The sequence below is a fragment of the Equus caballus genome, chromosome 1, assembly GCF_041296265.1.
Source record: "Equus caballus isolate H_3958 breed thoroughbred chromosome 1, TB-T2T, whole genome shotgun sequence".
Lineage (NCBI taxonomy): Eukaryota > Metazoa > Chordata > Mammalia > Perissodactyla > Equidae > Equus > Equus caballus.
Genome location: NC_091684.1, coordinates 932,022 through 959,386, shown reverse-complemented (window position 1 = coordinate 959,386; position 27,365 = coordinate 932,022). Strand labels below are relative to the sequence as shown.

Below are 27,365 nucleotides of genomic sequence, written 5' to 3'. Positions count from 1 at the left end.
ATTGACAGTCCCTAAAGTTTGTGTTCTTTGTTGCTCCCTGACCCCTGACTCTTCTGAGATGTGTCGCAATTGTTTTAAATATCCTCTTCCCATGGAGGCTACCACTGACACTCTCAATACAGCTTTGTTGAGAAAACATTCCTCCACTGATTTCCCATAGAATCTTGATAAGACATGGTTTTAGCCTCCTTTTACTAAAAGTTTGGGGTTCCTGGAATATAAGACGTAGTCACAAAAAACAAGTGCATTGTTTAACCTCTCAGATCCCTTGGACTGCACATCAGAACAGAGTCTCTACCTACATCCTGTTAACATGCAGTGAGAGCCAGTTCAATTCCATCCAAAGCGTTCCTCTAAAGCAGTGCAAATTTCTGCTTAGACCAAATGGATCTTGGCCCCAAATTGCAGAGGAAGTCTCTCCTGAGGTGGCTAACTTTATGTGTCAACTTGCCTGGGGTAATGGATGCCCAGATATCTGGTAAAACATAATTTCTTGATGTGTCTGTGAAGGTGTCTCTAGAAGAGATTAACAACTGAATGGGTGAGCAGGGTAAAGAAGACCAACCTTTCCAATGGAGGTGGGCGTCATCTAATCCACTGAGGTAAAGAAGTCCACCTTCATCAACGGGGGTCTTTACTCTCAGTTGAAAGTAAGAAGGTCAACCTTACCAGAGTGGGTGGACATCATCTAATTCACTGAGAGCCTGAATAGAACAAAAAGGTGGAGGAAGGGCAAAGTTACACTTTGGCTTTCAGACTCAGGCTAATACTCAAACTGTCACGCACAGATCACAGGTTTGGGGACTTGGACTGAATTACACCACCAGGTCTCTTCATTTTCCAGTTTGCAGATGGCAGATTATGGGACTTTTCAGCCTCCATAACTGCGTCAGCTTGTTCTAGTAATAAATCTCCATATGCATATATATATGCATATCATATTGTGTAATTTTATACATATATGTATATATATATGTAATGACACATATGCATATATGTATACATGTGTACATTATATCATATATATGTATATATATTAACTGTCACAAGGACATCTGTGTGTGTATCTCCCATTGTTTCTGTTTCTCTGGAGATTCCTAAGACATCTCTCTTCTCATCCAACGACTGCCTTGGAATCCCTGATCCAGGGGTGTGATGGGAACCTCATGACCCGAGACAAGACCCCTCTTCGAGTCTGTGTACACATTATTCCTTCTGCATGGAACGCTCTTTACCTGGTTAACTCACACTTATTATACGTGCCAGCTGCGTGTTAAATCCTAAGTAATTCTTCGTTCACCAGACTGAATTGAGTCCCTCTGTTATCTGCTCTCCTAGTGCCTTCTTATTTGCCTCAGAGCTAATCACAGTTGATTATTTGAGCAACATCTCCCATGCTGGGGTTCATGATGGGAGCAGCTGTAGATTTTGATTACCATTGTATCCTCAGCGACAGAACAGGACCCAGAACATAATAGGTGATGAATAAATGAAAAACAATCCACAGTATCATACCACTTCTCATATCTGTTCAAGATGAAGATACATATCCTCTACTAGTCAACAATTTCATTGCTAGGTGTTCTTGCATAGGTCCACAAGGTTCAAAGTTTTTTGTTGCATCTCTTGGCGCAGTAGAAAAAGTGGAAACTACCTAACTGCTCGTCGGTAGGAAAATGAATAAGTAAGCCATAGATTCATCACACGTGGATTACCATGTTGGATTTGCACATGTCAGTGTGCACAGACAACAAAACCATAATGTCGTGTAAGAAAAGTAAGTTGAAAATGGATGTGCTTAGGTGATGAGCATTGTCATTCTTACACAAACACTGAAATAATGTCATATTGTTTATTGTAATAAATGGAAGCAAACACATGTGAGAATGATGCACACAGTCTTCAGAGTGGTGGTTTCTCTGTGGATTCGGGGAGGGAAAAGAAATTAAAAGTGGAATTGAGTTGTATCTGTACAGTATTATTTCTTACACAGAGATATACAGCAAATAACGGCAAGATGTCAGTAGCTAGTTACATGCATATGTTTGAAGTTTCACATGATTAAAAACTGCTAAAAATAAACAAGGAATCACCTGGAATGCTCGCCAACACCAAATGAATCAGAGTCTGCATTTTAACAGGCTCCCTGGGTGAGTCTTGTGTAAACTGAAGCTTGAGAACCCTGATCCGGAGTAAAAGGAAGACTTTCCTCCTCTCCCACTGCACACCCCCTCAGGGGTCTGGCCTGAGTTCTCCTTCAAGTCAGAGAAAGCTGTAGGTTCCCGCAACTAAATTCCTCTCTTTAGCAGATAGTTTTGGATTTTTGCTCAACAGAATAGAATGTGCAGATCCTGTTTAGAAAAGTCAGCATCATGATCTGAGTTTTTAGAGGTACACTTTTCAGTAGGTAGCTAAGCTGCTTAGGGAAGCAGGCCACATTGTGTTCCCCCAAATCACCCCATTTACTCTCAGTGGTCTGTAGGCAGAGTGCATTTCTCACACCCATGGGTCATCTCACCACTGTGTGGTTTAGATGTGGACAGTTTCCATTGGCTCCATGAAAGTTATCTTCTCACTACTGTGGGAGTGACATCACACAGCACGTGTGTCCCCCTGGGATAGGGTCCTGAACTCATCATTGAAAATATGCTTAAGCTGTGGGAAGGTTGTAGAGAACCACAGCCTGCTTCAGATGTAACGCAATCCTTGAAAGCTGAAAACAATATTGCTGGGGAAAGATTTCTTCTAAACGCTATCAAAATATTAATCACAGGTATGTTTCCCTCTATCCAGCCAGCTGTCTGAGATTCTATCATTCTTGCCTTGCCTGACTCCAAAAAGGATTTGAACAGGCTAAAATAGGTCACGTGGCATCAGTAGTTTGTGAGTCAGCAGCATCGAGATGGTTTCAGTAGATTGGTCCCCCGGGCCACTTTGGCCGCTTAGAATTCATCTCTCAATTTTGCATGTTCTTGGTAATATTTCCAAATTATAATTAATTTTCCACATAAAGTTATGAAGATATCTAATTGAATGTGTCACCTGAATGGTTTAGGACAAGCAAGTAAAGAATGTGATTACTATTAGCCCTCAATTATTTTTTCCAATTATTCCTTTATGTAAGAGTGTGTATGTATTTGTTATCATTGCAAAATGTCACATAAAGAGAGTAAAAACAATTCAACCAGATCCTTCTTCCTCCTTGGATCTGCCCTCCTCCCCTCATACACATACCTCATTTCTATCCCCAGATTAATCCCTCTTAATTGTTTCCTTTTTATATTCTTTCAAAAGATTTTTTTCTGCATTCTCAAATAAATATTGGATATCTGCTTGTAGCAACATTTATAGATTGTGACAATTTTTTATTTGTAATGTAATTTTATTTACCTAGGTATTTATCGATGGAGATTTAGATTATTTCATTTTTCTGTTATAAAAATGCTACACTGAATATTCTTATAAATATGTACGCACTCTGGGTATTTATGCAGAAAAACAGTCCAGGAAGTGGGATTGATGGTGAAAGGATATTTATAAAAGCTGTCAAGTCCCTCCATAAAAACAAAATGCAAGCAATGTAGAAATGTATTGATTTCCCCATGCCTTCGCGAAAATTTCCAATCTAAAAGTGACATTTTTATTTCATTGTTGATGTAAATTACACTTCCCTGAATGTTAGTGAATTTTGCTCTCTTTTTAGGAATTCATCCATCATTCGTCTTCTATGACATATGTCTGTCCATCTTTATGATTTACAGAGACTATATATTCAGGGGAGACCTGAACGGCTATATGTGAGATGTGTGACAGAGTTAGTTGGAAAACAAAGGCTACTCTATACAATGCTGAAATCACTTAAAATAACCTTAAAAGCAATGAACAAATCAGCAAATCTGTTAATTTCCTTCCAACAAAAGTCTAACACACTTAAAGAAATAATACAAAAGCATGCAATGACAAACATAAAATCACCATAAAATCAAAATGGGTGTCTAGCATCCATTCAAGATTTATTGGACAAGTGAAGGAAGCGGGAAAAAGTTTAACATAGCCAGGAGAAAATCAGTCAACAGAAACAGACTCAGAAATGATCCAGATGATGGAATTAGTGAACAATGACATTTAAAAAGCTGTTGTAAATATGTTCCATATGCTAAAGAAAAACATGAACATAATTGAAGATAAAAATTAAAGATTTAATAAACAAATAAATAGAACTTCTAGAGATGAAAAATATTATATCTGAAATGGAAAGTTCACTGATGGGAGTAACAACAGATTGGAAGCTGTGGAAGAAAAGATTAGTGAATTTGAAGAACTTAGCAATAGACTCTATCTAAAATTAGGCTAAAGTATTAGACTGAAAAATGAACATCTAGGGTGAACTCTGAGAGACTATTAAGCAATCTAACATACATGTAATTGGTTTCTCAGAAAGGGAGGGGTAGAAACAAAAAAAATTTGATTAAAAAATTCATAAATTTTCTAGATACACGAGTCTCAACCACTCCAAGCACCATAAACACACATAAAAACCACAACAAGATTCATCATAATGAAATTTTTGACAATGAATCATAACAGAAGTTGAAGGTGGGGAAATATTTACACGTAAAGGAACTAAGATAAAAATTATAGCATTTTCTTGACAGACTTACATAAGCCAGAAGGCATTGAAATGATATCTTTAAAATGCTGAAAGAAAAAATGTCAACCTGGAGTCCTATATCCAGCTGCACTGCGGTCATGTAAGAGAGGGTCCCTATTCTTAGGACATATGCACAGAAGCATCTGGGGCAAGTAAAGGGCTATAGGGTATACAACAAAGCCTTAAATGATTCAGAAGAAAGTGACTCGCGTGTGTGTGTGTTTTCTATCAAATGTTTAAGGAAGCAGCAACACCAATTCTACAAAACATCTTCCAGGAGAAAGAAAAGACTGGCACATTCCTGACATTTGAAAAGGCTAGCATTACCCTGATTCTCAAAAGAGACAACAAAGATATTATAAAGAAAGAAAATGACATATTAAAACCCTCAACAAAATATTAGCAAATTGAATCCAATAATATATGAAGGATAAACATGACGTCAATTGAAGCTTAGCCTAGGAGTGCAAGCCTGGTTCAGTATTTTAAAATCAATCAATATAGTTTAACATCATCAATAGACTAAAAAAAATACAATTATCTCATGATATGTAGGAAAAATATTTGAAAAAATTTAATGTGCATCAATAATAAATATTCTAGGCAAAACAGGAATTTAGAAAAACTGCCTCAAACTGATAAGGGAGTATCTACAAAAAACAAATAGCTCACACTGTATTTAACAGTAAAAACTTGAATTCTTTCCCTCTCAGATCATAAACAAGGCCAAAATATTCACTCTCATCGCTCTTATTCAATATCAAATTGGAAATACTAGCCATTGAGATAAGGCAAAGAGAGTTATTTTCATAGGCATAGAGATATGTGAGGAAGAAATAAACAGTTTCACTCCACAAAAACATGATTGTCTATGTAGGAAAAAAAATCAAAGAATCACAAAAAGCCACTAAATTTATTAATGAGTTTAACAAGGTCACCAAATATAAGTTCACTATACAAAAATCAATTGCATCTCTTTACACAAACAATGAAACCATTAGAAATTAAAATTTTTTAAGGTACCATTTGGAATAGCACCAAATAGCAGGAAATACTTAGTTATAAGTATAACAAAATATATGCAAAATTTGTATGCTGAAAACTAAAACTTTGGTGAGAGAAATCAAAGACAAGCTTAAAAAAAGAAGAGATATACTAGGTTAGAGAACTGGAAAACTTGACAGGGAGAAAATATTTGCAAAATGCATTTCTGATAAAAGACTTGTGTCCAGAATATATAAAGAATTCTTAAAATTCAACAATAAAACTCCCCAATTTTTAAAATAGCAAAGGACCCTTAGCCAAAGATGAATTTCAGATGGCAAGTAAGCACTTAAATGGAATGGCAACATCGTTAGTCACTAGGAAATTGCAAATTAAACCTACTGGAATGTCTAAAATTTAAAACACTGGCAACGGCAAGTGTTAGTGAGGATGCAGATAAAGGGAACTCTCTGCACTGCTGGTCATAATGCCAAATGGTAGAAACACTTTGGAAATAGTTCGGCAGCTTCTTACAAAGTTACAGATACACTACTGTATGATGTCACCTTCCCATCCCCAGGTATTTACACAAGAGACATGAAAACACATCTCCAGAGAAGGACTTGTGCACAAACGTTCATGCGAGCTTTGTTTGTAAGATCCCCAGAGTGGAGCTAGTCCACTCTCCCCAACAGAGGCACACACAAAGAAATTGTGTTGCCGCCATACAATGTAACGCTTCTGTCATTAAGAAGGACTGAGCTACTAATACACGCTGAAATACACATGAATCCCAAAATAATTATGTTGAGTGAAACAGTCGGACCAAAAAAGAGTATATGCTGTATGATTCCGTTTTTATAAAATTATAGGAAAGCAAACTAACCTGCAGTGATAGAAAGCAGCCCAGTGGCTGCCTGGAGGGGAGGGGTGTTCGGTGGTGGGGGATAGAAGGCAGAGCCACAGAGAGCATGAGGAAACTTTGGGGTGACGGAGATGTTCACTGTGTGGGCTACGGTTTCATGCAGAAATATTTATGTCAAAGCTTATCAAATTTGACACCTTGAATATGCACAATTTATTTGATGTGAATTATGCCTCAATATGCTGTTTCAAAAAGAGATCTTGGACCTTAAACAAGGACTAAAATTCTAAATTTATAAAACTTCTGGAAGTAAAGTTAGGAGAAAATCTTCACAACCTTGAGTATGCATAGATTTGTTAAGGCACAAAAAGCACTAATTAAAAAGGAAAAAAGACAAAACATAAATTAGACTTCATCAAATACAAAAATGTCTGCTCTTCAAAAGAAGCTTTTAAGAAATGAAAAGGCAAGGCATAGATTTGGAGAAGCAAGTTGTGTATCCATAAGTGTATCGCACGTTCTTGCGATCCATAGTTTAGAGAGGACTTCCTTCCTGAATCCATAAAGGCCTTCTACATCTTGATAATATGGCAAATGGCCCTCATGGGAAAACATTATTTGAACAGACACTTCATAGAAAAAAATATATACTTAAAAGTGCAAAGAAAGTGCTCATCATTCATCAGAGAAAGGCAAAGGATGCTAGAAGGGGACCATAAGTTTGGAAAAAGGTCTCACAGCTCACTACCTTATGACCCAGCCGTTCCATATTCATCAAAGCGAAATAAAAACATATATCAACACCAGTAAAAAGACTGTCTAAAAACATTCATAGCAACTTTATTCGTGCAAGGTTTAAAACTGGAAGCAGGCCAAATGTCTGCCAACAGGTAAAAGGATTTTTTGAAAATCATGGTGTGTCTATACAATGAAATGCTACTTTCAAGAAAAATGAGCACATTGCTAATACTTACAGAAACATGGATAAATCTCACAGATGTTTTATTTTTTAAAAACTGGACATAAAAGAGTGTACACTTCATGATTCCATTTATATGAAATCCCAGAAGAGGCAAAACTGCTAGAAGAATTTAGGGACAAATGCAGTGGCGCTGGGGCAGGAACAGGGGCCTGGGGTCAGACCGAGTGCCAGGGAGGCAAGCAAACCCTGGAATGATGGAGCTCCTCTCTCGAGATCGAGCTGCTGGTTCCAAGTGCATAGAATCATCACAATTATAACCTGTGAACTTTGGTGTTAATTATACCTCAATAAAGGGATTTTAAAATCCTCACTAAACAGAAGAGAACACTGAATAATATGCAAATTTGGTCAAAACACATGTATATTGAAATCAACTAGGGAATTTGGGGTAAAATCCAGCAAGGACAAACTCTGCAAATTTTGTCTATGGAGTGTGAAACTAGAAGATAAAGTGGAAGTGCTAAAGGAGCATTTCACAGGAAATCTAAACGGTTTATTGAATTGCTTAAATGTAGGAAAATAATAAGACACAGAAAAGGGTACAAAAATTCTCCAGGGAGATATGCATATTACCGCGTGTGAGTTTAACGTGATGGATTGTTGGTATGCAAAATGAAGACCGAAGAGCCTCAGTAGAACTGGTTTGAACGTAGGAAACCTTCCACACAGGGACAGTGAAGTTGTAATGGCAACGCAGCGGGCGAGCGAGGGGAGGAGGTGACAGTGAGAGGCCTCCAGAGAAAGGCTGGGGTTGCCCCAGCCAGGGAGGCTCGACTTGCCCAACTCTCTCCTCAACGCCTAATTGGCAGGAAACTTTGGTCGCAACCCCTCGAGCCACACTTAATTGTCCCTCAGAAGGTTCTCTTCCAGTTTGCCTCCCCAGAGTCCCCGGGACAAACATCTGCCCCTGGCCCTGGAAACGCAGAGGTTGACTTGAAGGCCAGTTGCACCTCAGCCCAGAGATCTGGTCAGGAGGACATCGGAGACTGGCTTCATGCAGGACGCAGAGCCTCAGTGGTCACCGCAGTGCCTACTTCGGCTGGAGCTGCCTTCCAGAACATGCCCTGAGGCGGCTGTGGGCAGACAGAGGTGAGTGAAGAATGGCTGTTCTGCCCGCTGAGCCGCTAGGAGAACAAGAGTTTCCGGTCTTGGAATTCCATGTGGAGTTAAGGGACCATATTCTAAGTAAACGAACACTTCTTCAAGTTTTCTTGGAAGTGATTGATCAAAGATAAGGATATGGTAGAAAAGTTTTGGTTTTATGTTCTATTATATAAAAAGTATATATACTTTTTTTCACGACCAGTTAGTTTTTCATATCTGTTATTTTTACTCTTTATTGAAAACCTGGTTTTCTCACTCACTTACCTTGCCAATAATACTACTTTTGAAATAAACAAACTTTGAAGAATCTAAGATCCAAATCCATGACTAGACAAGACTTGAGGGTCCTCTCCTTCAGCCACAGCCTCCAGAGAGAATCCTGAGAACCCGTCACAGACCGCAGCCCGTAACTCTGCCTCAACAGGCCAGCATTCGGGAGAAGAAAGGGACCGACAGCTCCCAGTTAAGGGAAAATATTGACAGTCGTATCCATGCTGGCCAGGCCCCGTCTCAGCAGCGTCAGCACTTGGATGATTGGAAATCACCTAAATAAAGTGTCATTGCCATTTGACCTTAAAGCCAGTTGGACCAGAAGTCAAGAGAGCAAGTACAGAGGGGCAAGGACACGTGATAAGAGGCTGTGGCTGTAGGTGGCGCCTCCAAGAATACGCTCAGCGTGCACTGAGCTTCCATGTTGGGGCCCAGGGCTGCTGCAGCGTCTCAGTCTGTGGCGCCATGTGGCAGCCACGTTCTGGCTGGGTCTCGGCTCTCACGGCTGTGGGAGTCAGCCCCGCCGAGACCACTTTCCCACTCGTGCCTGTGGGGCTGCTGTGTTTATTATTAGCGTTTTGTGTTTGATGAAGTCCAATTTATCAATGAATTGTTTATTATTAGTGTTTTTTGTGTTTGTGTTTATTATTAGTGTTTTGTGTTGCCTAGTCCCAGGGGGCAAAATATTATCTTAGATTTACTTATAGAAATTTTATAATGTTATCTTTTTCTTTTAGGTCTATGATTAATTTTCAATTAGTTCGTACGTGTAGTGTAAGAGAGGGGTGAGGTTTTTTTTTTCATTTGCAATTCCAATTGTTCCAACGTAATATTTTGAAAAGACTTTTGCCATTGCTTCTTTAGCACCCTCATGAAAAACATCACTTGACTATATACGTATGGGTCTATTTTGGGATATATATTCCAGATTTAGTTTATTGATTTGTCTATTCTTCTGTAAAAATGAAACCATTTTGTTAGAACAGGTTGTTAAGTCCCGAGGTTAGAATGCGTAAGTCTCCTCCAAATTTGTTCTTTGCAAGATGATTTTGGTTATTCCAGGCCCTTTGCAATTCCACATAAATTTTAGAATCAGCTTGTCAATTCCTGTTCAAAAAGAAAGTCTGCCAAGATTATGATTGAGATTGTGTTAAACCTATGGATCACTTGGAAGAAAATTGGCATCTTAGTTAACCTATCTGTTTACTCATCATAGGTAGATTTTTGTTTAGTCGTTGTACATATTTATAAAAACTATTTTAAAGTTCTTGTCAGATAATTCCAAAATCATGAAGTCAGTTTACACTGATTGCTTTTCACTTGTGTATGGGCCACATTTTCTTTGAGTATGTAGTAGTTTTTCAAAGTAGTCTAGATGCTGTGGGTGATAAATTGTAGAGATTATGGGTTCTGATATCTGCCTCTGAGGAATGTTGATTTTTATCCTACCAGATACCTAACTCGGCTGCAGTGAAACCCACACTCATTCTTCCCTACGGTGAGCTACAGCTGAAGTCTCTGCTTGCTTCTCTCTGTTTCTCCGCTGTTGCTTTCCGTTGGTTCCCCTGGAGTCTGACACACGCGTGCGCGCACATATGCACACTCATACACACAACCAACCACAGGAGTATTGACACAGTGCAGCGAGCACAGGGCCGGAAAGGATGCCTAAAGACCGGCCATGAGGAATCACACACACTGAAGGGGAGAGGGAGAGCCCCCCAGATCACTGAAAAGGAGTCCAGTGACTGAGGAGCTGAGAGGCCATCTCAAAGTGTGTCCACCAGAGAGATGGAGCCTGAGGAGGGGGCACGTGGGTGGAGGAGCAGCGCAGTCGTGTCGCCATGGTGACTGGAGCAGAGCTCAGCCATTGGTGGTGAGGAGAGAGAACGAGCAGCTCCCTGGCAAGGGACGCTGCACTTGACTCGCCTGTGGGAAAGATTAGGATGAGGCCCGTGTTCCAAGGAACAAGATCTAAAGGACAAAGTTTTTCAAGGTAGAAAATAAAAGGAAAGGTAAATAAAGGCTGTGTGGCTTTCAGAAGAGCGTTGGGTGGAGGTTCAGGAATAAACGGGCTCCTGTGAAGAAGTCAAGGTCACTCCTCCCCTTCCGAGAGCAGGCTGGGTTCCAGGATGGTCACCTGTGGGAAGGAGTCTGATGTGAGTGTCCTGTGATCTCTTGTCAGAGAACTGCACTCACATGGAGCGGGGCGTAGGGACCCCTTCCGGCCAGGGGACAAGGTCCAACCACACGCTGGTGGCAGAGTTCAAGCTGCAGGGCTTCTCCGAGCACCCCAGGCTGCGGCTGCCCCTTTTCAGCTGCTTCCTCTCCCTCTACGCCGTGGCACTCGGGGGCAACGCTGTGATCATTGCTGTGGTCAGCTGCAGCGTTAACCTCCGCAGCCCCATGTACTTTTTCCTGTGCAACCTGGCCACCATGGACATTGTCTGCACCTCGTCTGTGCTGCCCAAGGTGCTGGTGGGCCTGGTCTTTGAGGAAAACACCATCTCCTTCCCAGGATGCATGGCTCAGCTCTTCTTCCTTCTCTGGTCCGTGTCTTCTGAGCTGCTGCTGCTCACGGTCATGGCCTATGACCGCTACGTGGCCATCTGTCACCCACTGCACTACAGCTCCAGGATGAGCCCACTTCTGTGCAGGGCACTGGTCACAGGAGTGTGGGCTGTCTGTGCCCTCAATGCTTCAGTGCACACCGGTCTGATGGTGCAGCTGTCCTTCTGCGGCCCCAACATCATCACACACTTCTTCTGCGAGATCCCCCCACTCCTGCTGCTCTCCTGCAGCTCCACACTCATGAACAGCGTCATGACTGTCCTGGCTGATGCCTTCTTTGGCGTGGTCAACTTCCTGCTCACCCTGGCGTCCTACGGCTGCATCATCGCCAGCATCCTGCGCATCCGCTCGGCTGCGGGCAGGCGGCGGGCCTTCTCCACCTGCTCCTCGCACCTCCTGGTGGTCTCCGTGTACTACTCGGCCGTCTTCTGTGCCTACATCAGCCCGGCCTCCAGCTACGGCCCCGAGAGAAGCAAAGTGTCTGGAGTGCTGTACACGACGCTGAGCCCCTCTCTGAACCCCATCATCTACTCTCTGAGGAACAGGGAGGTCAAGCACGCCCTGAGGAGACTTGTGCCCCTTTCCCGACATTAATGGTGACGTGCAAGCCCTCTTCCAGCCTGGGCTCCCTGCCCCTGCATCCTGAGACCGGGCTTGGAGCAAGACCTGGCTCTCACACTTTTTCTGCAACTACCCTGGGGTGTGGATGCGGCCTCAGCTGCAGAGCCACACCCCGGGTCCCAGCAGGTGCTCTTCCTGCATCCCAGTAAAGAAGTCATCACGTGCGGTGATCCTTGTGAATCTGACCTGAAAACTGCCCCAAGGCCTTTCTCAGAGCAGCTCTTCCTCAGTTATCATGACCTTCCATGCCCACCTTGCTCCCGCTGAATCAGCCACCAGCTGTATCTGCCTCTCCCTGTCCCCCAGCCACACTCACCCACTATGGTCTGTGCCCACAGCCTCCTCATTCAGTACACGGTCGACCCTATTCTTCACATGCCACCTCCCACAAAGCCTTCCTTCATCTTCTAGCCAAAAATAGCCCCTCACTCTGCCTCCTGCAGGTGGTCACCTCCACCTCAGACAGCCTGTCCCTCATTCTATCTAGACCTCACAATACAGGTCCCCTGTGCCACCTGGACCTCACATGGCCTGTCCCTGTTCTATCTTGATCTCACGTGGCTGTCCACATCCCTCCTGGACTTCACCCAGCTGTCCCCTGTGCTACCTGGAAATCACATGGGCTGTCCCTGTTTTTCATGGACCTCACATGGCCTGTCTTTGTGCTACTGAGACCTCACATGGCCAGTCCCCATTCTTCCTGGTCCTCACAAAGCCTGTCCCCATTCTACCCGGACCTCACACAGCCTGTTCCCTGTTCTTCCTGGTCCTCACAAAGCCTATCCCCGTTCTACCTGGACCTCACACGGCCTGTCCCTGTTCTACTGGGACCTCACACCACCTGTCCCTGTGCTACTTTGAACAGCAAATCCACGTAACGACTTGTCTCTTTATCCACTCTTTGACTCCCTGTCATGTTCTTGCTGTCCCTGTCTCACGCTGGGCTCACAATGAATAATGCATCCCCGTTACTGCCCCTTGCCTCTCACAAGCATACTGGGGAGCATGTGGGGCATTATCGCTGTGTCAAGGGTCATACCCCATGAGTGGCGAGTGTCTCACAGGCCTCATCTGCTGTGTCCTCAATGCCTCTGGTCCCCGGGGTGGAGGCGGTGTCTTGGGGTCTCACTTCTAAGTGCCTGCGTGAGACCAGAGTGAGGACTGGTTCAGGTCCCACGGTCATAGAGCTGCCTGTGCTTTCATGCCCAGTGTGGCTTTTCCCCTTCATGCATCCCCGTCCCTAGGTTCACACGCCAGGGGTGACTCACTGTCCAGTCTCACCGTCAGCACGAAACTCCGTGTCTTGGGACCCTCACCCAACGTGAGCTGGGAGACCCCTCATGTGGGACATACCTGCCCTGTTCCACCCATGGTTCCTTGTCCTAAAATGGCCGTCCGCCTTCTTACTTGTCTGGGAACATGCCCGCTGTCCCCTCATGGTCCAAGCGCTCAGCTCTCCTCCAGGCCCCATAAATGCCCCCAAGCCCATGTTTGAATTTGCCCTCCATTACTCACAAACACAGTCCTTGGTTTCAGGTGTGCCTCTTTCTTCATGAACCATTTAAAATGCTCTTTACCCACAGTTGTGGGTTGAATTGTGTCCACAAAAAGATATGTCAAAGTCTTACCCCAGGAGCTTTGGGATGTGGCCTTCTTTGGAGATAGTGTCACTGCAGATGTGGTCAGCTATGGCGAGGTCTTGCTGGAGTAGGGTGAGCCCTAATCTGTGTGCCTGGGATCCAGACAGAAGGAAGGAGCGCAGGGTAGGGGCCTGTTCTGGGTCCTTCCGAGCTCTCTTGGAACCCCCCTAATGGTTCCCACTGGCAGCTGCCTCTCAGATGGAGCTCACTGCAGCCTCTGTGGGAGGAAGGGCATCTGGGTAGGCCTGAGGGGAGGCAGACGGCCCATGGACATTGCTACAACAGCCTGTTGGCAGCCCCTCACACTTGTGAGCCGTGGGAGTTGTTTCAGCCCATTAATCATGCTTTGCTCTGTCTCTCATGCCAGCATCACACGCAACCTGGAGCTGAGCAAGCAAAGTAGTTCCCGCCTCCTTTGAGGCCTCGTCAGGGTTGGATCTTGGCTGTAGCCCACATTCTGAAATACATGTTCAGCTCAGAATGATCTCAGAGTGTGCCGGCCCCCCTGCAAAGGCAGGAGGACCCCACTTCACACTTGGTTCAGACAGTATCTTGGTCCATATGGGACTGAATACCACAGGCTGGCGGCTGACTCACGACCGGCGTGTTTCTCACAGTTCTCGAGGCTGGAGGGCCAAGATCAAGGTGCCGTGGACTCAGTGCCTGCTGAGGGCTCACTTCTGGCCATCTTCTCACTGTGTCCTCACATGGTGAAAGGGACAAGGGAGCTCTCTGGGGTCTCCTTTATAAGGACACTAATCCCATTCATGAGGGCTCCACCTTCATGACCTGATCCCAAAGGTCCCACCTCCTAACACCATCACTGTGGGGGTTTGGATTTCAGCATAGGAATTGTAGAGGACACACACTTCAGGCCACAGTAGACGTCGAGGCTAACGACACCACACACACTGAGCAGCTGAGACAGCGTTCACCCTTCACACAGTCCCGATCTCTGGGGGGAAGGGCAGTCCCCCAAGCAGGCCTGACGGAGCTGGGGCAGGAGCCTGGCTGGGGTCACTGTGTCAGGACGTGGGCCTGCGAGGGTCCCCGCACACAGGCAGGGGCTTGTGGGCTTGTGGGCTTGTGTCTCCTGCTGGTGCCCAGTAGCAGACCCTGGGTTTCTTCTGGGCTTCCTCAGGTGTGGGGCAGAGGGAAGGGGGAGGGGTGGAGCTTAAAGTCGTCAAATACCAAAACTGGAGTCAGGTCCCATCAGACGGAAGGCAGGAGGAAACCAGCCCTGCTCCCCTCCCAGACCGGACAAGGCTTTAGCCAGGGGGCCACGGGTTCTCAGAGGGTGGGAGATGCCACAGGGCTCTGGGGGCACCAGGGCCCTTCGCGGGACACCAGGCTGTGGGGCAATGGCGGCAGGCAGGTTGACAAGTGGGTGCCCGGTTATGGTCAGAGGCAAGAGTGCTGGACCAGGTTCAATCCCACAACTGAGAGACGTCAGGTGCAGGCTGGTGCCTGCCAGGTGAGGTCAGGAGGTGGAGCCGCATCCTCCTCACCTGAGTCCCCACAGACAGGTGTGACCCCACCTAGCGGCCGGTTTATGTGGCTGCCTGCTGACGGACAGGGGGTTCTCCATTTAATTGTTCGCTCAACAATTTTAGAATGTTCAGACCCGGGATGAGACAGGTGCCATTGAGGGCTCCGGGAGCACAGAGAGGAGGACGACCACGATCCCGCCTTCACAGAGCTCTGGATCCAATGGTGACCCACCCAGCGAGGAGATGGGAACTTCCCTGAGGAGCTGGGGGCGCCAGCCACACAGACATGTCATTGTATCTGTAGCCACAGCCCGGAGAGCAGAGGGCTCTCCCAGCGTCCTGCAGGTGCTCCGTAACTTTGCTCTTGCGAAATGCAGCTGTCTGTTTGATCTCTCCCTCGTCCAAGGGCAGGAAGGCAGTCAGCACATTATTCAGGAAAAGTCTCACTCAGACACAGGTGGATGCAAAATCAGGGGATGGCAGCTTGGTTCCCAGTACACACGTCCCCCATGCCTGGGTCTCCAGCCCCATCCCCATCCCCATTCTGGGTTTGATGTCTCAATCAACAGGCTTTATGTGCTGTTCCCCCGTGGTGGGGACAGAAAAGAGCTTCGGGTCCTTCGCCTTTAGATAAACATGTTCAAGCAAGTGAAACTTCCTTCTAAGAGCCTGGCAAGACTAACCTTTCATTCCCAGTTACTGTCATTCTGACCCTAATCCCATTTGGATAACAGTAAGGAAGTCCTACAGTGGTCAGTTATCACAAAAGAAGCAAACAAACAAAATATGAAAGATTTGGTATGCAGCTTTGAGTTTAAAATAAAGTTCTGATACTAAATCAGCAAAAAGCCTCAAGGTTTGTGAGGCCAAAGGCAAGTGCCCAAGGGAACCAGAGGTGAGGCTGGGCCCAGACAGGAGGACTCGGCCCCAGGGAAGAGGGAATCCTTGGCCCTGGAGAAGGGGGTACAGAGCCAACGGGGAGGTGGGGGACCCTTAGCAGCGCCTCTGCCCCACTTGCTGCATGTCATCTGGGGACCCGAGGTTGGGGAGGTCCATGGTTTACCCCAGAGAGGGCAGCCCACGCAGTCAGCCCACCTGGAACCCACTCTGCCCGACAGTACGGGCGACTGTGGCATGGCTTTCCACGGGTTTAGAACGAGCAGCAGAAAAACTTGGCATTTTCTAAGAAGGGGGTGAAAAGTAACCGAAGATTGCAGGGCCTGAGAGGCCTCGTGGCCACGTTGAGGGGATTCCCCTGTAAGCATCAGCTGAACCAGACTTGCAAAGGCCAACAGGGAAATGATGCTCACACCTGGGACCCACACATGATGCTGCAGAAACCCCCAGGGAGGGAGGAAAGCAGACGTGACCAAGATGAAACTAAGGCAGGTGAGACGGGTCCAATACAGAAACAAGGTGCAATGGTGGGGGAGACGATTGCCTGGATTCAGAACAAGGTACTGGAGCTGCTGCACTGGTATTGACCGTTATGCTCACCAATCACTGCCTCTTTCCCCTATTTTCCCAAAGACTCCCCTCCCAGGCGGAGGATGAAGGTCGAGGGATCTCGTCCCCCACACAGAGCTCAGTGGGCCTAGGCACACCCCCTGTAGGCCAGACCCTGCCACATCCCTCTCTCTCGTCTTCACATGGTCCCTTCTGTCACCACAAACTGGAAGGTCCCCTGGGAACCCTTCCTCTTTGCAGCTCTGGACAGACAGCAGAGCTAGTAGCTCTTGGTTTTATTGCTCACCTTGCAGCCAATCAAAACCTCCCAGAGAAACTGCTGAAGGCTCCCTGAGCCTGGGGACACATGTGGGCAAGGGGGCACAATGTTCTCTCTACCAGTGTGTTGGTGGCCTGGGCTCTCACTGTCTGGTTCGGAAGATTAAAAGCATCAGTGCATATGAAATCTGGAGATTTTATGATCTGAATTAATTTTTGAAAGTCTGCCTTAATGGGCTCTGTTTCTTGTAAAGAATGTAATTCCCAGACAAGATAACAACACCAGCACTTGGCATTTATTTTGAGTAATATCAAAGTGACAGTATTAATACTGTTATATTTTAAGTTCTGATTTCACAAAAATTTTAAAAAAATCAATGAAACTGAATACTGAATACAACTCAAACAGAAGAACTATAAATATAATATATAACATCAAATCCAATGTTGATTTATAAAGATACAACTCAGCTATATTTTGTCACTCTAATTCAAATCATTAGTATATAAAACGCATAAACGAAGTATCGTTCAAAAAGTAAGGAGACATAAAATGAAGACTAGTTAATCATGAAAATGAAATAATATTAGCAGCTGTTTATTAAATTATTAGAAGGCCAACATAAAGAAATTTCTATTTTAAAGGCATTTTTGTTGAGTTGTGATTATATTTTCGTGCAAGCTCTTTCACTGGCGGAAGAAACCCTCTGCAGGCCCCCCTTCTGTCAGGTGAGCCCTGTGAGCAGGTGTACACACGTCCCCACATGCGGCCCTGACACCCCCATCCTCAAATTGTCCACCTCGTCTCTTATTTGATAACTTTGAAGAAATACGTTAGCTTTTGGCCAGGGCTCAGTTTTTTTTATTGATAGTAGGTTTTGGCTTTGGGTTTAAAAGAAACCATATCTTGTTGTCCTTAATTTCTTCACGTATAGGTACAATTTTCGTGCGTAGTCACTGTCTAGATCTCCTTTCTTCATGGCGGAGTCCCGCCCCTCAGAGCGTCCCTGGACTAGAACAAGGGCTGCTCTTGGTTGGCTTTCTCCCGCTCTTTGGGAGCTGGAGGACTGGGAGGTGCTTCCTTGAAGGGGCAGCTTTGCAACTCCTTGTGCCAGCAGAGCATGGAGCTGCCTGGATGTGTTTGCATGTAAAGCTAATACAGATCTCAGAGTTTTAAAATATCAATCAGTATTAATGCTATTTTGGTTCTTAAGAATAAAGCAGAATTCTGGACCACCAGCTGCACCCTGGTTGCCGAGCTTGACTGACCGTCGCTGAGGCGCCAGTGCGTGACCGTCCCCTCTGAGTACGGGCCTCCATCTTGAACTAATTATTTCCGGTACACACTCCTCCACCTTTTTAAAGTTCCATGAGGGTTAGAGCTGCTTGAATTGTACTTTTTTATGGTTTTTCGATTACAAATGTAAGCATGAACATCTGTATGACCCTGTATCTATTAAATATATTTAATTGATTGAAATCTCCCCCCAAAAAAACTACAGGCCTAGATGGCCTCACTGGTGAATTCTATTAAATATTTAAGGGAGAAATCACGCTAATCTGTAAGAACTTTCTACCACTGCATAACAAATAACCGCAAACTCCGTGCCTTGGAGCAGCGCCTGTTTCTCTCTCAATTCCGCAGGTCGGGAGTCAGAGCCGGCTCAACCCGGCTCTCTGCTCAGGGAGACACGATGTCAGCCAGCTGGTCCCCAGTGGCCCTAGGGAGAATCCACATCCAGGATCATTCAGGTGGAGCCGGACTTAGCTCCCTGCAGTGAGGGACTGAGGTCCCCACTTCCTTGCTGGCTGACACCGTGGGATCTCCGGTCCTCAGACACAGCCCCCTCCTGCCATCATCAAAGCAGCAATGGCTGTCCAATCCTTGCACTTCCAAGCTCTCTGACTTCCTCTTCCACCCCCAGCAGGAGAGAACTGTGCTTTTTAAAGGAGCTTGTGTGATTAGCTAAGACCCACCAGGGAAATCTCCCTATTTGAGGTCAACTGTGTCATATAATGTAACATAATCAGATGTCTGTAGAAAATGCTGCTTAAATTAAGAAGTGATTGTAGCAAGGTCACAAGAAACCATAAAATATATGAAAATAAATTGTGTTTGTATATACTGATAATGAGAATTGGAAACTGAAGTTAAATAAACAACACCGTTTATAATAGTATCAAAAAACATGAAATACTTAGGAATAAATTTAGCAAAATACATCCAAATCCTATATACTAAAAAGTACAAAATAGTGTTGAGATCATGTAAGGAAGACATAAATAAACAGAGATATACACCATGATCATTGATTAGAAATTCATATTGGCAACATATCAATTCTTCCCAAATTGATCAATAGATTCAATGCAACCTCTTTTAAGTCGAAATTGATATTTGACTTTAAAATTTATATGGAAATGTAAACATCATAGAATATGCACACAATTTTGAAAAAGAACAGAGTTGGAAGGCTTAAATCACTGGATTTCAGTGTAGAGTCCAGAAATAAACAAACCCACACATCAATGTCCAATTGCTCTTTAACAAAAGAGCCAAGTCTGCTAAGTGGGGGTAAGGACAGTCTTTTCAAAAATGTAGCTGAAACAACAGGTCATGTTGTATGTTAAAGAATGACCTTCGACCCCACCTCAAAAATCACAAACATTGAATGGATCATAGACCAAAACAGTAAAGCTAAACTAAAGACTGCTAGAAAAAAAGGAAAAAATATTTGCAATTTTGGGGTGGGCAAAGATTTCTTAGGTAGCACAAACTATCAAAAAAGGAAAACCATCAAAGAAAAAACTTAGAGGCCAGCCCGGTGGCCAAGTGGTTAAGTTCACCCATTCCACTTTGGCAGCTCCAGGTTTCACTGGTTCGGATCCTGGGCGTGGACATGGCACTGCTCATCAGGCCATGCTGAGGCGGCATCCCACATGCCACAACTAGAAGGACCCACAACTAAAATAGACAACTATATACTGAGCGGGGATTTGGGGAGAAAAAGAAGGGAAAAAAAAAAGAAGATTGGCAACACTTGTTAGCTCAGGTGCCAATCCTTGAAAAGAAGAAAGAAGGAAAAAACTTTATAAAATAGGCTTCATCAAAATTTAAAACTTCTCCTTTTTAGAAAAATGGTTAAGAAAATGAAAGGGCAAACCATAAACTGGGATAAAATATTTGTAACATATATATCTGACAAAAGATGTGCCCATCATGTAGAAATAGCTCTTAAAACTCAGTAACAGGAAGACAAAAACTCCAATTGTGTCAAAAGAAAAGGTCAATTAACACATGTAGGCACTGCACAAAAGAGTCTATACGCATGGCCAACAAGCACATGAAAAGATGCTCAACATTCTCAGCCATCAAGGAAAGGCAAATTATAAGCACAGGGAGATATCACTAGACACCCACCAGAAAGGCTAAAATTAAAGAGACTGGCAATGCCAAGTGTTGGCAACAATGTGGAGCAGCTGGAACGCCCATACGTTTCCAGTGGGATGTAAAATGGCACAACCAATTTGGAAAAAAATGGACTGTTAAAGATATACTTAGCAAGTGATCTAACCACTTCACTCCTATGTATTACATAAGAGAACTAAAAATATATCCACACAAAGACCGTGTACAGTCCTGCATCGCTCACCGGCAGGATACGTTCCGAGAAATGCATCGTTAGGTGATTTCATCGTTGTGCAAATTTCATAGAGTATATTTGCACAAACTTAGATCGTATAGACTACTACACACCTTGGCTATATGGTACTAATCTTATGGGACCACTGTCATTTATGCGGTCCACCATTGACCAAAATGTCTTTATGTGGCACACGATCATATTTATGTTTATTGCAACTGTATTCAAAATAGCCAATGACTGGAATTGAGACAAATATCCATCAATAGCTGATGGATGAAGTAATTGCGGTACATCTCTACAATGGACTAGTACTCAGCAACGAAAGATAGACATATTATATATTTAGGCAACAACATTGCTGAATCTCAAAAGTAGTAACATGAGAAAAAGAACACAGACACAAAATAAGTCCACATTGTGCAATTTCGCTTATATGAAATCACAGACTAGGAGAACTAATTTAGAGCGACGGAAACCAGATCAGTAGTTTTCTTGGCTGGGGCTGAGGGATTTGATTCAAAGTGGCACAAGGCAACTTTCTAGGGTAGTTGAAATGCTCTGTATTGTGGTTGTGGTGGTGTTTCCATGGGTGTGCACACTTGTCAGAACTCATCACAATGTACGATACATGTGTGCATTTTGTTATATGTAAATTATACTCATTTAAAGTTGATTCAAAAAGTGACCCTGACCTTTCTGTTCTGACGTTCGGTGACATCACCCGGACAGATGGAAGGATCGGTGTTGGGCAGTTGAAGAGCTGCTTAGATTAGATTGAGAAATAAAATTTTATCAGAAGGCTATATATGTTTTTAAGTGGAATTTATTAAACTGAGTATTAGCTCTATTTAATAATTTTTAAAAGAAACTGAAGGGAAGCTGAAAAAGCTAAAGAAACTCAGGAAAATGTTTCTTCATGATAAAGGAGATTAGTACCCAAGAGATTACATTCCTTTGTAGCCCCTCAAGAAACCCCTCAAGAACCCCTGTCATGGTGGCTTTTCTTTCTCTGGAATTAGTGTCTTGTTCTTAAATCGGCTGCTCACCAGGAACTTGTGCCCATTCCTGGGGACAGGGTGGGCGTCTACAACAAGGAGGGTAACACGCAACACCTCCAAATCCCAGACAAGATTTTTTCTTTAGACACCATGGTTGCTGCCTTTTCCTTTTTTCAAGAAAGAAAGAATAAAAGGGAGAGAGAGAGAGAAGAGAAACCTGTTTCCAGGTTAGGTGAGAGAGCAGTGATTGAATGTCACTGTGGACCCACAATCTTTCCCTGAGGAAAATAATGAGAAGTCACAGCACCTCCTCCCTCTGCACCTCCTCCTCCCAGAGCAGGTGCCAGCCAAGCTGGCTCCAAGCGTCGTGTGGCCCATCCATCCCTGGACCCTGGATGTGCAGCAGTCTGGAGCCCATGAGGAGTCTATGTGACATGCCACCTTCCAGCAGAGGGAGGTCGTAATGAGGCAACACTGGCTGCTGTTTGGACATCTGGTAGGTTCCGGGGGAGATGATATCCTTTGCATCCATCTCTGCTTCCTGCCAATTACGATCCCCATCTCCTTGTGCCCCAAAGAGGTACAGGATGGCCATTCACGTGGGAGAGGAGCGCCTGAACGTTGGTGTGCCCTAGAACCTACACTAAGGTTAAGAGATTATAAATAACATTAAACAAACATTAAAGAGTAGGAATTGCTTTTTCAAAAAAGCAACTTTCAATTTTTGACAATATGAATGGACTTCTTGCCAGAAAGATTAGGAGATGGCTGCTTATGTTATCCTGTCATAATTCATATTATTTACATTGCATGCTGTAATATGTGTAAGACTTTATCCAAATTAAAAACTTTTGTTCTATGAAAAACACTATAAGAAAATGGAAAGACAAAGTATAGTCTAGGAGAAAATATTTGCAAATTACATAACTATCAAAGGACTTAGGTCCAAGATGTATAAAGAGCTCTCAAAACTCAATAAGAAAACAAACAACCCGTTTTTTTAAAGAAGGCAAAAGACCAACAAACCCTTCACTACAGAGCATGTAAAGGTGGCAAATAAACACATGGAAAAAAGGTTCGCTGTTATTAACCATCACGGAAATGAAAATAAAACCATGATGAGATACCACCACATTTGGAGTGGCTAAAATAAAAACACCGACCACACCACATGCTGGTGAATGTACAGACTAACTGGAACTATCAGACGTGGCAGGTGGGAGTGTGAAACGGCACAATCACCCTGCAGAGTGGTTTAGTGATTTCTTATCAAGATAACTGTAAACTTACCGTATGACCCAGAATCTCACTCAGCAATCACACAAAAATCTGTCTAGAAGTGTTTGTAGCAACTCTATTCAAAGTTCCCCAAATCTGGAAAATACCTAACTATCTCTCAACAGATGAACAACAAGCCGTGGTAAATCCATACAATGAGATACCACTCACAGTAAAGAAGAATTGAACTATCGACACAGACAACAACTTGCATGGATCTCCAAGGCCTTTTGATAGTGAAACAATCCAGTCTCAAAAGGCCACATTCTGGATTAACCCATTTACATGACGTCCTTCAAAGGGAAAACTATGATGACGGAGAGGACCAGCAGTTGGCTGGACGCCTGGCTGTGGAGGGTGTGGAACTACACGCGGGTCTGGTGAGGGAGACGATAGAACTGCTTTGTACCTGGGTACAGTGGCGGTTACGCAAAGCTACACACGTGTTGAAATTCATAGATCTGTACACCAAAAGAAAGAGGAGTCTTTTTTACATATGATAATTTTGAAAAATAAAATAACCAAAGTAGTTTGGGGACTTCTGTTTAAAGATGGTGGATGTGTGGAATTTTTACCATACTCTCTTCCCTTGAAACCAGCCAAGAATAACAATGGAACAAAACATAAAGAAATTTCCAAAATAAAAGCAACAGGGAAACTGCTGCAAGCACCATTCTCCACTCGAAGCACAGCTCCCAACCTCTGTCGACACTGCACCGAGCACCAGAGGGTGCAAAGATCCAACACATGCATTCCGAGGCCTCTGACATGTATCAGATTTCTCCAAATTCAAGAGACAGACCCAAGAGGCCCTGATTAGAACAACGAGCACCCAGGACAGGGCAGGTTTCTGGGAATGACCTCTGCCAGAGCCGTGACGAGCACACGCCCCCGCTCCCTGACTCTTCCAACAAGAATGAGACACGTAGCCACTCAAGACCTGCAGGAAGGCAAAGCCTCTCCTGCCACCCCGCCTGCATCCGAGCCGCCCCACTGAGCCCCCCTGAGCCCACCTGCGCACAGCCTGGAGTAGGAGAGAGTTCTGGGTGGTTCCTTGCACAGCAATGACTAAGTGATGCCATGTCTGTGAACTGGGGCATCAGTGTTGTAACAAATCAACTCTTCACAAATCAGTGTACAACGTCAATACAATTCCAATCATAATCCCAGAAATTTTTTGTTGAAATGGACAAGGTGACTTTAAAATGTAGATGGAAATGCAAAGGGCCAAGAATAAACTCTGGGGAAGAATAAGCCAGAGGACTTACACTGTCAGAGATCAAGACTTATTTTTAAACTACAGTAAGTTAGATGGTGTGGGATTGGTGCAAGAAGAAACAAACCAACCAATGGAGCCACACAAAGTCAGAAACAGACCTACGCATAAATGAAGCTTTGATCGTGCTGTGTGCTTACCTTATGCCCTGGTAATTTCACTTTTAGACACATAAACAACAGAAATGTGCACACCTGTGTATTAACAGACATGTACTGGAATGTTAACAGCAGCATTATTTGCAATAGCTAACAAGTGGGAACAAGCCAAATATCAACTGGGGTAGCAAGTATGCATCATGCTGCAGTCACAAAATGGACTACTATACAGCAGTGAAAAAGAATGAACTCCTACTAATAACAACATGAGTGAATTGCAAAAACATGATGTTAAGTAAAAGAAGCAATGCACGGAAGAATACATACTGTATGATTTTATTAACCTTACAAAGGTCCACAAATAGACAAACTAATGTACTACATGGTTTTGGAAGTTAGGATGGGGTTTCCTTTGCCTGGGGGAGGCGGTTAATGGCCGAAAGGGGACAGGGACTCCTTTAAGGCATGGGGGACGCTTCTTTCTTGATCTGAACGCCCTTCCGCAAGCTGTGCTCGCTTTAAGGTGATCCATCAAGCTGCACACTTTTCTGTACGCATTTAGTAATACTGACGTTACAACAAGGCATGATATTTACGGCCAAATGTACTAAACAGGACAAAAAGAGACAATTAGAAAAGGCATAATTTATGAGGAAGATATAACAGCCACGGATCTGTATACACTAAGACAACATACAGCTAAATATATGAACTGACGTCTACTAGAACTAGAAGGAGAACTGGAAAAGAGGATCATTATAGTGGGAACCTTCAAAACGCTATTTCACAACTGGACAAATTTAGTACAAAAAACTAGTAAGGACAGAAAAGAATTGAGTAACATACTCATTAAACCTACTTTTAAACACAAAATAAACATTTTGTTTGTGTGTTCATGTACCAACTACAAAATCAATTATGCACTTGAGTACAAAGTAAATCTCAGCAAATTATGCAATGCAAACATTTTACGTCCACATTCTTTGATAATAAGTCAATAGAGTTAGAAATAGTGAAAAGGTAATTCCTCTAATCGTCATTAATTTCAAATTGAAATCAATTTATTGAAAAAAATAAGAACTTTTGAAACTGATATCCTTTGATGATGCCCACGTCCCTGCTCCCAGAAAGGCCTTTTCCCAGCCTCTCCTGTGATGCTGTCACCGTCGTTTGAAAGTGCACTTTGGTAGGTGGCTCTAACTCTTGCGACAGTTTGTCTTTCAACTTCTTCCAAAGGTTATCTCTTGCCATGCACTCGGGAGTCTGGGCTTTGCAGGGGTTGTTTCTAAGCACACATTAGCCTCCACAGTGTACCACAGAGTAGAGGGTCCTCATAAAGAACAGCAGTTTTAAAGGAAATTAAGATGTAAGCTCGAGAACTGAGGCAGAGCTCTATTTCTGAGGGCATTAACAAAACTGATAGCCTTTCTGCTTATGAACCCTCCCAATAAGGTAAACATATAGAAAGCATCATGATTTCCACATGATTTAAGTCCAGAAAATAACCTCAGGTGCCTGAGATGGATGCCTCCTACATTCTTAGTGGTCATCGCCATCACTGTCACTGTTAATCATCAGCACCATCATCATCACCACCATCATCAGCATCATCATCACCATCACCAACATCATCATCACCATCACCTTCATCACCATCATCATCATGACCATCATCATGACCATCATCATCACCATCATCAACATCATCATCACCATCATCAGCATGACCATCATCATGACCATCATCATCACCATCATAAACATCATCATCACCATCACCTTCATCGCCATCATCATCATCACCATCATCATCATCACCATCATCACCATCATCATCACCATCATCATCACCATCATCATCACCATCACCTTCATCACCATCATCATCATCACCATCATTATCATCACCATCATCATTTTCATCATTGTCATTGTCATTGTTGCTGTTATTGTAGTTGTCATAGCAAAGAAAATAATGACTTGCATGTACTCTGCTCCTCCTTTTTCACCTAAACCCAGATGAACTTTATAAGCTTTATGACTTTATAACTCTCCATCTCTTAACTACATTCCTCCTTCATGCTTGTTTTCATTCTCTGGACCCAGTGCTGCTCTTTCTTTCATCGTAGTCCCCTGCTGTGCCTCCCCTTCATCCTTCCCATGTACTTTGAGCCATTCGACAGCCTCGCCAGCCTTTCCACGGAAGAGCCCTTGCAGGTGTCACCTGTGCAGCAGAGATCTGTGCGCGCCTCTGTGCTGCTCCTCCCTCAGGCCGTGCCCCACACCAGATGCTCTAGCGTGGTTCTTTGAGGGATTCTGGACATGGGTAGTTTTAAAAGTCCTCTTAGTGATTCTGATGTGCAGCCAGGATTGAAAGCACTGTGTTTGGACAAATTTAACTGCAACTGTGTGTGGTAAGTGCCAGACAACTCTATTTACTAAGTTAGGAGATGCAGGCTGCGGAGCTGAAACGTAACCACAGAGGTCCCCAGCTCCCTGCTATGTAACCAGGGAGCCCTCGACCACAGCTGAAGCTGTCTTCCTGGATGACGTTTAAAAGGGAGCAAGCCAAGAGACCTTTGGGCCCCAGTGTTTCTGTAAGGATATTTTGAGTCTAAGGATATTTTAACTCAGGTGACATTCTCTCATAAACATGTACTTTTAAAACAGAATTGTGCCAATATTGGTAACTTCGCCAAAACTCACTTAATATGGTTTAATATCTTGGTCAATTTCCTGTATAGAGCAAACTATGCCTAATGTTTTTTTCCATTTTAATTTTATTTAAATGGTTTTCATCTGTATTAGTTTCTTTACTTAAATTATCCAATGAAGATTTGATTCATCAATTAGTTCTTTTGTTCATATTCATTATTTTTACCTCATCACTTCTGCCAATGTGAGCTTTTCTTCGTGGTCAATATTTCTCACAGTCCTGTCTTCACTCTTCCGTTACTTCTTAGCTAACCTATGAGAAAACTGAAAGTCATTTTATGAGCCAGAGATGGAGGAGGGAAGGTGGACTGCCAGCAGGATGGTGAGCACTTGGAAGTCACACCCCTGGGTGGCAAACGGCACTAAAGTGACAAATTCACCACACAATGTTTCCTTCTGCCCCACGTTTGAATATGGGTGCTTAGCTGTGGTCCTGTGTCAGGTGGAGGG

At 43.8% G+C, this 27,365-nt stretch overlaps 1 long non-coding RNA gene and 1 pseudogene across 1 annotated transcript; one reads left to right on the top strand and one right to left on the bottom strand.

Moving 5' to 3' along the window:
- Nucleotides 11,056–12,021, top strand: OR13A29P (olfactory receptor family 13 subfamily A member 29, pseudogene; annotated as a pseudogene).
- On the bottom strand, nt 24,521–27,365 carry LOC138919453 (uncharacterized). Its single transcript, XR_011429662.1, has 2 exons — nt 27,082–27,365; nt 24,521–24,807 (listed from the first exon to the last, which is right to left on the bottom strand). It is a non-coding gene; the product is annotated as an uncharacterized lncRNA (long non-coding RNA).